The sequence below is a fragment of the Rattus norvegicus genome, chromosome 15, assembly GCF_021556685.1.
Source record: "Rattus norvegicus strain SHRSP/BbbUtx chromosome 15, alternate assembly SHRSP_T2T, whole genome shotgun sequence".
In the NCBI taxonomy this organism is placed as follows: domain Eukaryota; kingdom Metazoa; phylum Chordata; class Mammalia; order Rodentia; family Muridae; genus Rattus; species Rattus norvegicus.
In genome coordinates, this window is record NC_141548.1 from 25002653 (window position 1) to 25016192 (window position 13540).

At 46.8% G+C, this 13540-nt stretch overlaps 1 pseudogene; it reads right to left on the reverse strand.

Moving 5' to 3' along the window:
* Window positions 1-13194: 13194 nt before the first annotated feature.
* On the reverse strand, window positions 13195-13313 carry LOC120097192 (5S ribosomal RNA; annotated as a pseudogene).
* Window positions 13314-13540: the final 227 nt, after the last annotated feature.

A 13540-nucleotide genomic window follows, 5' to 3' on the forward strand; every position in this document is an offset into this window, starting at 1 on the left:
CTCAGATCCGATTGGATATGTTCTATCTGTTTGATGATTTTCATCTGCATGTGTTCTCGCTTGTCCCCAGACTCGCCTGCATTTGTCAGGAAGTAAATTATCAGTAAGGATTGTATGTACATCGTGGGAAGTCAAGCTATAAGATTGGGTAATGGACTGAAACTCTTTAATAAAGGCAGAGGAGTTAGAGGTGTAGGGACCCAGTATGTTTTCTACTTGAGGAAGTTCACTCGGTGTGAAAGGAACACGTGCTCTGACAAGGCCATCTACCCCAGCAACCTCCCTTAAAGGAAGGACGATGCTGGGTCAGGTGTCTCTGGGGGACTTGGGGGTTTGGCTGTGGCCTTAGAGCAGGTGATCCGAGGGATAAAGGTGGGTGCCAATCAATGCAGGGGAATTGGAGCCACCTGTAGCTGGCACAGGAGGAGGGGAGGGGTCTGGAGAGAAGATAGGTAAATGCTTGGGCATGGACAACCTCCTTCCATTTACCAGACCGTTGGCAGTGTGTGTGACAATCCCGTAAGATAATTGGATCTAGTGTGTCATTAAGCGGCCATTTGGAGCCACTGTCTAATGGGTACTGAATCCTTACTGCCGAGGGGTAGTAGTTTTGATGCCCTCAAGTCGGGTGTTAACTTCGGGAGATTTTAAATTATCCAGGAGACATCCCAAGTGGGGAACCTGGAGGTATGTTCGAAGACAACCCATTGGAGAGTTATTGAATTATTCATACCTGTGTCCGGAGAACAATTTCAATAACAAAATGGTCACTTAGATTCTCTTAGAGGTGAATTCCTGACTCACCAGAAAGTTTCTACCCAGACCTGGGGTTTCCTGAGCAGCCACAATAGCCCGGAGGGGGAGGGGTGAGAGAGGCGCTTTCCAGGCGGTAGTCACCCAAGGGGCAGAAGTCTTATCCTGTATGTCAGCTAGGAGGCTGGTCATAAGGACTGGTGGCTGTGAACTGCCAACCCCTTAGCCCATAAAGGCTGCCCAGGCCCTATTTAGGAAGTTGGGGTCCTCTCCACCCACTGGAGGAAAAAAACCTTATCAATCTGCCGATGTTTGTGTGAGAATTTTAGCAGTCTGGTATCAGGAAATGTGCAACTGTATGGGTGGTGTGGGCCTGTGTGACTAAGTAACCCACTTGGCAGGAGCTAGCACCATATGGTGGACTGCATCAGGGAGCATGGGCTGGGCCTCTCCTGGCACATGGTGGTAGGGCAGCTCGCAACTCTGGAGCAGAGTGGCCCAGAGCAGCCTAGTGCAGCCCGGAGCTGCGGCTGCAGGCGCGCGGGTGCTGCACTTGTGGCCGGCGGATGAGGCGGGATAGGTGAGGCAGCAGTGGTCAAAATCCACATAGCACGGTGCTGGGCGTGGTGGTGGCAAGAAGCAGTCAGAACCCACATAAGCAGGGCAGCCGCTGTCAGGCAGTCCGAGGGCAACGGTCCATGTGGCCATGCAGCGACGGTCAGTCGGTCACAGTCCCTGCTGGTGCCCGCTGCGAAACCGTTGTGACCGCAGCAGCAGCTGCTGGCAGGCACAGCTGGGTCTAGAGGTGCCCGGGTTTCGGCACCAATGTTGTGGTAGGATCGTGGCTCGCTTCCGGACAGACCACACCAAGCCGATGCAATTCCACGTGGGAGAGGTTTATTGAGAGTGTGTGTGATGGGGACAAAGAGAAAAGGAAGGGGCAAAGGTCAGGGAGGGTTCTGCTTTTTATTCGAACTGTGATGTAACTGCTTGCCGGTAAAGGTGGGAGGACTCTGGGAATGTACAGACCGTTGCCATGGCAACAGATAGTGCGGGTTCGGTCGCTTATGGGTGACATCACCGCTGGGTTTGGAGGCAAACTCCGGATCCTGATACCAACGCTCAGCAAGCAGGTTGGTTGCTGCTTTCTTTACAAGCATAGCTGAGGCGATAGGGAACAGGTGTGCCACGTGAAGTTGCTGACTGACAGGCCTGTGTGGAATTCTAACAGCCTTACATGGCTTACAGTTTGTCTCTTAGACGCTGATGCACGAGAAGCTTCCACTCTAGTGTGTCAAGGTGAGAGGGGCTAGACCCTTTAAAAGGAGGGGCTCAATGCAAGACAAATAGGTGATGGGGTGTCAGGGGGGCGCTGAGCCGGTCCCACAAGCTCTTGAGCCACTATAAAGGAGCAGCCCAGGTCCCCTTCCAGGATCTCTGACTTCCCCTCTCATAGTGGTCTCTCATTTTATACCCATTCTCACCATGATGCCATCTGCCATTATAGTGTGTGGATCTTACCAGGCTGATGGATTGCCAATCCTTAAAACCACGGCCTGTATAAACCCCTTTGCTCTATAAAGTCTCCAGCTTCAAGTGTTTCTTAGAGCAACAACAAAGGGGCAAACGCATTAACCTGCCCTGGAAAGATGCTATCATCCCCACACCTTCCGCCCGGAAGAAGTGATCGTTTTCCCCCAACATAATATTTGTACTGATTATTTTGGGATTCCACATCATATGCCCCTATCACATTCACTTCCCAGCCCTCCCATGAGCTTTCTTTATGATCACGGTCATTTTAAGTTGCAGCTCATGTTGTCCTGTGAGAGAAAAACAAACAGAACAGAACAAAACAAAACAAAACGACCAACGTCACGGAGTCAGAAATGGGCTTACCCTAATAAAGTCCCTCCCACTTAATCGCAAACATTTCTGAGAATCCAGGATGGGGAACACAACTTCTATTGGTTCCTCCTTGAGTGACTGTCAATGGTCATTCAAATAAAGCACCCAGAGAAATACATTAAAAAATTTTTTTTTGTCTGTAAAGAGATTTGTTTGACATAATATAGTTGTGACATCTTGGGGTTTGTGTGAGCTACTGGGTCCTACCTACAAGTACATACATAAAAAATCCAATCTTTTCTTTCAGTCTCTATTAAATTAAGAGGTACTAAGTGTCTTCAGTTCTATCACCCTCTAAAACCGTGATAGTCCACTGCTCCATCTCTGCTGTCTCCCTTCCCTGCCTTTTGCTTCTACCTGGGCGTTTCCCTAACATTCTAATCCAAACCATCCCTTGACCCAGAAGAAGATGCCGTCACCATGAGTTTCCAGACGTGGGATGTGTGGAGTGTATCTTGTGTTAAAGGGCTGACATGGTTGAGATAAGGAGGCTCAGGATGAAGGGGATGGCGTTAACGGACACTTTCGACAGGTCATGGTTTGTCGTTTACAGGAAACATCAGATCACATCCTATGGCTCAGAATCGGCCCCGTTTTTCTGACCTATCATTACTTGCTCAAGCGCATATCCTGGAGTTAGTTGTTTATCGCTAGAGAGATGATAAGTGTGATCATGGATGGGACTCTATAGGACATGCGGGACCATGTTATCAAGGTTGAATGAGCTCAGACCCTGGGAATTTCAGAGAACTATGACTGGTAGGTGTGGAGCCACTCCCTCCCTGTACCTGACAAGTAACTGTGACACCCCACTGAGAGGACCATGGGCAGTCAGTCACATGAAGGAACGCCGGGAGTTGTTCTCCATGCCAATGAGGTATCTAGATGCCTTGAGCCTTCAGCCAATGAGCCTCCCTCCCTGAGTGTTCCTTCCTGCAAAAGGTATTTAATCCTGGTTCACCCCAATAAAGTGTATACATTTACATCCACCATCAGATAAACCAGTAGGAACAAGCAAGGATCGCCTGAAATGAACACACACTTCCCAGTACAGTCTTAAACTATGGACCAATTGCATTTACCCACGTGCCTTTTCCCATTCACTAAGATTTATTTTAAAATACGTATGTGGGGTTGGGGATTTAGCTCAGTGGTAGAGCGCTTGCCTAGGAAGCGCAAGGCCCTGGGTTCGGTCCCCAGTTCCAGAAAAAGAAAAAAAAATACATATGTGAAAATTGTAACGAGGAGGTCAAGAACTCGAGCTTTGGTATGAAACAGTCCGGCTTCAATTCTGATTCTGTGGACACAGGAAGATCACCAGAAGACCACCGAGGAGCCATTTCTGATGCAATCGCATTAGGGTCTCTTTATTATAAACTCGAGTTTGGGTTTACTCACAGCCGACCCACGGGACGGTTTGGTGAAGTGCCCCGAACTCTCATTTGGACAAGGCTTGACTGGAAAAGGAAGTAAGTGAGGGGGTCCAGACAGGCAAGCATCTAACTGTCCGTTGTAAGCCCACGGGTGAGTGCTCTGAGCAGGACCTTACACAATCAGGAATGGTCTGAAAGCACAACTGAACCGATCAGACTAATCTTTGATTAACTGTGGCCAGGAAGTAGCTAAGGAGTAACTCTGACCTTCTGCGGGCTAAGTTTTCGGTCTTCTTTTTTTTTTGAAGATGGAAGCTGGTTCCAAGATGGGATAGGTTTGGCCTCTCGATGACCACTCAGACGCAGTTGTATAGCCAACTGAAAGTCTTTATTCTGGTCAGGTGGGGCCACGCCCGAGTGTTCAGGGACCCAGGTGTCTAGAACATAGGGGTTTAAAATTCAGAAACAGCATCTGGCTTCTTGTTTAGCAGCCCCATGGGGTTTTCACAGAAGTAAGCACGTAGAAGCGAGCAGTTTTGACAGAAGCTAAGGTAGCAATTAGCAGGGTGGTGGTGGTGGTGGGGCTTTCCGCAGGACAGTTTCAACAGAAGCTGAGTTAGCTAGGACATCCTGATCTTCCGTTCCTAGAATAGCGCTGGGTAATTTTCCATGGGATTCTCCATCAGGGAGATAAGATTCTAGTTAGGCTCTCCACCTAGGTCGGCCTCGGTGAGAAAGCAAGATGGAGGACCCTCTGCACTGCCCCGTCTGGTCTCAGTGTCACTGAATGCATAGGAGATCTGAAGGAGGATCTTGAGGAGCGCATGGCGCCCTGGTTCTCTCTCCTACAACATGAGGCTCAGAGGAGATGAGATGATCTTTCAGAAGCGTGTAGATTAATGTTAGACAGCTGCCTTAGCTACAGTTGCTATGCGGTGATGAAACGCCATGACTTACACTTCCACATCACAGTTCATCACCAAAGGAAGTCAGGACAAGAACTCAAGCAGGGCCGGAATCCAGGAGCAGGAGCTGATGCAGAGGCCATGGGAGGGGTGCTGCTTCCTGGCTGGTTTGTAGGTCCAGCTTCCAAGGAAGCTTTTAACACAGCACAAGGCCAAGTCCTATCACTTACTGAGCTCCTACTATGTGCTTGGATCTACAGATTTATCCTAATCTTTAGGGCAACCTGGCATATATAATGGTAATAATATTTGTAATATAGGTAATGGGAATGATAGATGGTTGGACTGGAGAGCTGTAAGCCAGACTTCCTTCAGCCTGGCCCAGCGGCAGTCACCAGCACTGTAGGTTTCCATCCTGACTCTTTGTTGCTGATGTGACAGTCTGCACAACACTCCCCATTCCCCGCAACCCCCCACTGGGCTGACTGGCTTTTGCCTCCGACTGAATCTTTGACTGACCATGCGTGAGATGGGCCTGCAGAACCTGACACAGCCTTTGTGTGTTTCACTCATTAAGTTTGTGGGGTTGTTACTGCAGTATAACCGGAAAGAATAGTTTTTGTTAGTTTTTAAGTATTCTGTTTACTGAAGCCTTTACCTTAGCATACAAACTCATGGGCTTCACCAGGGCTTCTCCATATATACTTTGTTATAAATTTGTCCCCTGTCCTTAATACATTCCCTGCTCCCTGACACTTTCCAGGTCCCTTTCATCACCCCTATACAACCCCTTTCTTTATCATGTCACATATATTTCATTATTACTCCCCCCACTCTACCACAACATTCACACACACACACACACACACACTCACACACATACACACATACACACACTCACTCATACACATACTCACACACACAATGCATTCACATGTACACACTCACACACACTCGCACACACAAATGCATACTCACACACATACATTCACACACACACCCACACACATACACACACTCACACACATACTCACTCACACACACATACACACACACTCACTCACACACTCACACAATGTATTCACACGTACACACACACACACAAACGCACACTCACATACATACATTCACATCCTCACACACACACTCACACACACATACACACTCATACAATACATTCACACACTCACACACACACAAACACACACACTCACACATATACATTCACACACACACAAACACACACACTCACATATATACACACACATACACACACACCCTCACACACATACACACATACTCACATACATACACTCACTTACACACACTCACACACATCCTCACACACACATCCTCACACACACACACACACACACACACTTAAATCTAGGTTCTGCATACTAGGGAAAACACTTTTTCTTCTGAGTCTGGCTCAGTTTACTTAATACGATTTCCAGTTCAATACATTTTCCTGCAAATATCATAGTTTCTTTATGGCTAAATAAAATTCCACTATGTATGTGCACCACATTTTCATTATCCGTTCATCTGTCAACATCTAGGTTGGGTCCATGTCTTTGGTATTGCGACCAGAGCAGCCATGGACATGCAAGCATCACTCTGGTGGGACTTAGAGTCTGGGATATGTGTCTGTAGTAATGTAGCTGCGTCCCATAGCAGTTCTAGTTTTTGAGAAACCTCCATATTGCTTCCCATAGTGACTGTACCGGTTTATACTCCTACCACGAGAGGAGCCTATGAGGGTCACTCTTTTCCAACTTTCTTGCCATATTTGCTGACATTTGTTTTCTTGATGGCTATTTTGACAAGAACGAGCTGGAATCTCAAGGAATCTTAATTTGCATTTCCCCAATGAACACTTTAAAAAAAATACTGCTGTATTTCTTCTTTGGTGGTCTATCTACTCATTTCATCAGCCTGTTTGGAGATGAGCATCTTTGGATTTTAATGTTCATTTTGTAATTCTTTATATATCCAAGATATTAGTCCTCTATCTGCAGGTTAGTGAGCAGTGACTTTTCCGCATTCTGTAGGCCACCTCTTCACTCAATCATTTCCTTTGCCGTGCTGAAGCTTTTTAATTTCATATACTCCCAGTAACCATGGAACTGTTTTCAGTGCTACCAGATTGCCGTTTGGATACTCCTTGCCTGTGCCTGTATGCCGAAGCGTGCTGCCTATATTTTCCTGTAACAGTTTCAGTGTTCCAAGTCTTAGGTTAAAGCCTTTGATCCATCGAACTGATTTCTGTGCAAGGTGAGAGATATGGATCTAGTTTCATTCTTCTACATCTGGATTCCTGTGATCTCTGACACTATTTGTCCAAGAGCCTTTTCTATTAGTTGTATGTCTTTGACACCGATACAAAAAATTAACTGCCCATAGCTGTGCAGGCTTAGTTTCGAGTCCTTTACTTTATTCCATTGATCTATATGTCTCTTGTGAGTGTGAAAGATCTTACATTCTAGATCTCAGTGATTTATGGACTGATCAAACCCCTGGAGCACGGTGGTGCTTGACTGTTTGGAACTAGGAGGATGGTACGGAATATGAAGGGAAGCAGAAGTTTGAATTCCAAACTCTCTTCCTTGATAGTCTGATAAAACATGATGTAGAAGGATTTATATTTTGAACTAGAAAATAACTATGACTTAACTTCTTCACCATCACATTCTAGAGAGGGCATTTTCCTATGGCTCTATGGCCTGAGGGGAGGATCCTTCCGTGACCTTGCTTGCGAAGGCAGATTGAATTTCTTTCTGGCTCAGCTCATGCCTATCTGTCACCCGATTATCATCAATAAATATTTAAATATCGGGCCAGCAGCTCCAGAATAGTGCCCTGGCCGTTAGGCCTCTCTGAGTCCCAGTTGATGGTTATTAATTCAATGGCTGCAGTCATAAGCTGGCGAAGAGACACAGGCAGCAGTTCCAGGTGTGGCTGGCAGTGTGTAGTCCATCAGATTTTCCCTGATTCCAAGATGGTGTGAGGCAATTTGCTTCAGACCAGGCACTCCTTTAGTTTCTTACCCAAATATTAAAAAACAAAACAAAACAAAACAAAACAACAACAACAAAAACCGAGGGCAGGTTAGAGGGCCATTCTGACAGAGTGTTGTTCTGAATGAGCTGGAGGGCCAGAGGGTCGCTCTTAGCTATCCTGAATTGGCAAGCAAAACGCTTTCCGGCGAGATGAATTATGTGCTGGGAGTTAGAGAAACCAGAGTGGATAGAAGTGAAATAACCCATTACCAAATAATCAATGAAAAAGCTACATTACCGCAACGTTTCTGGATCAATGATACAAGCTATCTTTGATACAGATGAATTATTTCTGGGCAGTTCAGAGCCGAACAGAGGCCACTTCTATCCGACTCCTCCAAACACTGAGTGTAAAAGCAGAGAAAGACACGCAGCAGGGACAAAACCAGACGGTTCTTTGCCTGCCAGCCTGGTCAAAGCAGTGAGTGCCGGATGGGACGATGCCAGGGAGCTTGGTTTCATGAACATGGATCTGGAGGCACAAGCTAGGGAAAGCTCAGGAGTGTGTGTGGATGAAGCTCTGGGGACCGGGTAGCCTCCTGCTGCAAGGGAAGACTTTCTAAAAGGCAGCCTTGAGAGTACTTTACCAGTGTCTGAATTGCTATACGGTATGACCAACCATCCGACACCAAGAATTTCTCCTACAGAAGTAGTCAGCCTTTGTAGTGTATGAAGATGGGTGTGAGGGTGTTTCCTGTTTGTGGTAAAAGACATAAACATAACCTGGAAATATCCCCATCAAAGCAGGAAGGCCGAGGGATTTTGTTAAACATTATCAAACACTAAAAATGAGTGCCAAGATTGTGACCTTTGGGAAATTATCCAGGCCTTCATTGCTTGTCCTATTTGTAAAAGATGTAAGTTTTCAAAATACCCTATCAACTTCACACAGTCATGCTTAGCTCCCACGGCCATCAGACGTGGGATTACAACCTCTGTTTTACAGAGGAGAATCATAAAGTTCAAAGAAGCGTACTCAAGCTCACACAGCGGTAGGCGGACCTACCAAACTTTGTCTTTGAACTTTATCGTCACGTCTCACTGGCCCGCGTACAGGCTTCCCTCTCTCTCTTTCTGTGGTGCCAACTTCTTCTCCCTCGAAGGTCCAATGCGTTGTCCATGCAAGGCCTGACTCATGGGACTTGTTAAGTAAACATTTACTGAGACAGGACTGTGACATTAATCTTGCTTTATTTAACATGTGAGAATAATTGTTTGATAATGTTTAATACTGTTTAAGGTTTTAGTTTAGCTTTTGTGAAAATTAATTAACTTTAAAAATGTGCACTGGTTAGGCTGGAGAGATGGCTCAGCGGTTAAGAGCACCGACTGCTCCTCCAGAGGTCCTGAGTTCAAATCCCAGCAACCACATGGTGGCTCACAACCATCTGTAATGAGACCTGATGCCCTCTTCTGGTGTCTCTGAGGACAGCTACAGTGTATACAGTATATATATAAAATATAATAGATAAATAAATCTTTAAAAAAATGTGCACTGGTGTTTTGCCTGTGTGTATGTCTCTGTGAGGTTACCAGATCCCCTGGAGCTGGAGTTACAGTTGTGAGCTGCCGTCTGGATGCTGGGAATTGAACTCAGGTCCTCTGGAAGAACAGCCAGAGCTCTCTTAACCACTGAGCCATGTCTCCAGGCCCCTAGTTTTAGTTTGTGGTATTTGTCTTAACCCACCTGTATTCATCAGTATAGGCTGTTGCGCTGCAGAGACAAGAAACCCCAACGTCTCAGTGAATCACGGCTGTGTGTATCTCACGGAGTGTTGCTCTGTGCCATGATTCCATCATTTCGGGGCCCAAGCAACTCCTTCTTAGGACATGGTGATCACATGGGAGAAGGAGGAGGCAGGAATCACACAACGGATCTTCAAGCCAACGGCAAAATTTTTCCTGGAGCTGCAACACAGATTTCCACTCTCCCCAGATGGGGATCCCACAACAGACTAAAGCCTAGATACCTCCAAAGTCCAACTTGATGAACCAATAGCTTTCATTGGGTTTGCTTCAGGACTGTGGATAAGGGAGTTACTTACAGGAGCAGAAATGAACCAAAGACAACTGCATTACCATGGCCCATCCCAGCCTGGGTGACAGCTCACAAGAGCTGGGAAGCCGGAGCAAAACAGCCTCCAGGCCACTCAACAGGTGAGGGTATCCTTTCTAAGTGACCCTGGTTTAAACCTCTTTCAGGCAGTTCTGCTGGTTTCTGCTTCCACCAAGCAGCCGGTCTGGTCTCAGAGGGACTCTCTACAGCTTTATTACTTACTCTGGTAGGGAGGGGCCTAGAGAATCTATCTGGTCAGTTTCAGGGACTTCCTGAAGCTACTTTGAGTTGTTTACTTTCCTGCTTAAGGAGCTTCCCTTCAAGAAGGAAGACTTCAAACTTGGAGGAAACTGTTATCCAACAACTTTTTGTCCAGAAGTATCCCTTGTCAACCCTTGCCCATTCTACCACCCAGTGAGTCAGAAGACCAAACAATGATTTGAGATGAATTTGATCTTCCGATGGAAGTGTGTCCATGAGAGCCCAGCAGGAAGTACCTGGATGGCAGAAGTATGTGTTTTAAACAGCGGTGCAGTTTAACTCACAACTACATACAGAATCTTTGAAGCTTTCCGGTCTGAACCTGTGCCCTGAGCAGACCTTGGGGGCTGGCTCCACACCCACTCCCACAACTCCCAGAGGAAGCCTGACTCCCAGGTGCTCTGAAACGCCCAGAATCAGAGGTGAGGAGGCCACAATATCTTCCCCAACACCAGGAGTAACTGGGACCCCTGGGATCCAGGGACACATGAACCCTGACTTAGCCAGTGGTACAGGTTTCTTCTGGTCTGAACCTGTGCCCTCAGCAGACCTGGGGTGCTGGCTCCACACCCATTCCCACAATACCCAGAGGAAGCCTGATTCCCAGGTGCTCTAACAGGCCCAGGATCAAGGTGAGGAGGCCACATCATCTTTCCCAACACCCAGCATAACTGAGATCCCCCACAGAAAACAGGGAAACACAAACCCCTGCCCAGCCAGAGATATGGGTTCCTTCCATCTGCACCTGTGCCCAGAGAAAACCCAGGGCTCTGGCTCCCCACCCAGTCCTGCAACACCCTGAGGAAGCTTGACTCCCTGGAGCTCTGACACACCAGAATCTCAGGATCCCAGAGGCAGCTGGATCCTCAGGAGCTCTGACCCACCCAGGATCCCAGAATCACAGGATCCCAGAATCACAGGATCACAGAGACGGCTGGACTCTGAGGAGTTCTGACACAACCAGGATCACAGGAGGGACAGGCTCCAGTCAGAGACAGCAAGGGCAGGTAGCACTAGAGATAACCAGATGGCGAGAGGCACGCACAAGAACATAAGCAACAGAAACCAAGGCTACTTGGCATCATCAGAACCCAGTTCTTCCACCACAGCAAGTCCTGGCTACCCCATCACACTGGAAAAGCAAGATTTGGATTTAAAATCACATCTCATGATGATGTGTCGCGCGCCCAATGTCCCGCCAGCAAGAACGACTCGCGGCAACAGGATTCTTCTGCGAACAAGCCTTTACTGTGTTACAGCTCTCTTGAACAGGGACCCTGAGCGGCAAAGTCGCTCGACTTATATACACAACAGTATGCTAATTATCTCTCAGGGATTGGTGGGGCATGGATCACCCCACTATCACCCCACTACTTGTCCTCCAGGGATTGGCGGAGAATGAATCACCCCATTAGCATGGTACCGCCCCTCATTAGCATATTAACGGTCAACTGACACCTGGTGCAAAAAACCGCACATGTGCAGTACCGTTGTTCACCACTGGACGGCGCCCCACATCTCATTATCGTATGGCCGCCCTAGCAAGGGGACAAGCCTGCACATGCGCAGTAAGTTGTCGACATCCAGACAAGGCTGGATGTCGGCGCCATCTTTGTTTCGCCGCGTCGCTCTCTACAATGATGATAGATAATTTTAGGAAGGACATAAATAACTCCCTTAAAGATATATAGGAGAACACAGGTAAACAGGTAGAAGCCCTTAAAGAGGAAACACAAAAATCCCTTAGAGAATTAAAGGAAAAGACAACCAAGCAGGTGAAGGAATTGAACAAGACCATCCGGGATCTAAAAATGGAAGTAAGTCCTTTGAAGTAGAAACTGGGTTTCCCACAGCCATTTACCTCAGTAGTCAGAACACAGCTTTCTGCAATGCCAGCATCTTCTTTAAAGTTACTTTCAAAGTGTGTGAAGGAGTCCTCGAAGCATTCCTAGTGGGGCTCTGAGTTCAGTCCTACCAATTAGAACATGCAGATAGGTTCTATTGCTATGAAAAGACACCATAACCACAACAGATCTTATACAGGAAAACATTTAATCGAGCAGTTCGGAGGTTTGGTCCATTATCATCATGGTGAGAAGCTTGCAGGCAGACATGGTGGTGGAGAGATAGCTGAGAGTTCTACAAATGGATTGGCAAGCATCAAGAAGGGAGAGACACTGGGCTTGGCTTGAACATCTGAAACAAAGGCAGTGAGTGACACACTTCCCCCCAACAAGGCCACTCCCACTCTTAGAAGGCCACACCTCCTCCAACAAGATCACACCTACTCTAACAAGGTCACACCTCCTCCTAGGCCACACCTCCTCCAACAAGGTCACACCTACTCTAACAAGGCCACACCTCCTCCAAGGCCACACCTCCTCCAACAAGGCCACACCCACTCTTACAAGGCCACACCTCCTCCAACAAGGTCACACCTACTCTAACAAGGCCACACCTCCTCCAAGGCCACACCTCCTCCAACAAGGCCACACCTACTCTAACAAGGCCACATTTCCTAATAGTGCCACACCCTATGAGCCTGTTGGGGGCCATTTTCATTCAAACCACAATGGGTTTTGTCTTTTCACTCTATTCTATCCGGAATGTCTAGTTGTTTTTTTTTTTTTTTTGGTTTTTTTTTTTTCTTTTTTGCAGACACTTAAAGATATATAGACTGGCAAGTTTGTGAAACCAAGGAGTTAAAATGTAAACATGTAACAAATTTTAAAATTGATTTGCTATTTTATGGTGCTTACACTGAGACCCAAGGCTTTGCACACACGAGGGAAGTATTCTATCACTAAATTATATCTCTAGTCTTAAAAAAAAATCAACAAGTACACCCAATTCCGTTTCTTTCTTTCTTTTTTAAAAGCCTGCAGCAACTGGTATTCCCAGGAGGTCTCCCATCCAAGTACTAACCAGGTCTGACCCTGCTTAGCTTCCGAGATCAGAAGAGATCTGGCGCGTTCAGCGTGGTATGGTGGTAGACCCAATTCTGTTTCTAACATGACAAATACTAATATTTACAATAAATGTACACAGAGGTTCTGTCTGATGTTTAGCAATCATTTGAGAGTATAGATATTTTGAAAACCTGGTGCTTGAGCAACCCTTCCTTCTGGTTACTGTGTTGGGCCCTGCCTCTCAGTGGAAATGTGGGTTGGGAAGCTTATTCAATAGAGTTAAGGTTTTCTTAGCTATGCTGAAGCTAACACG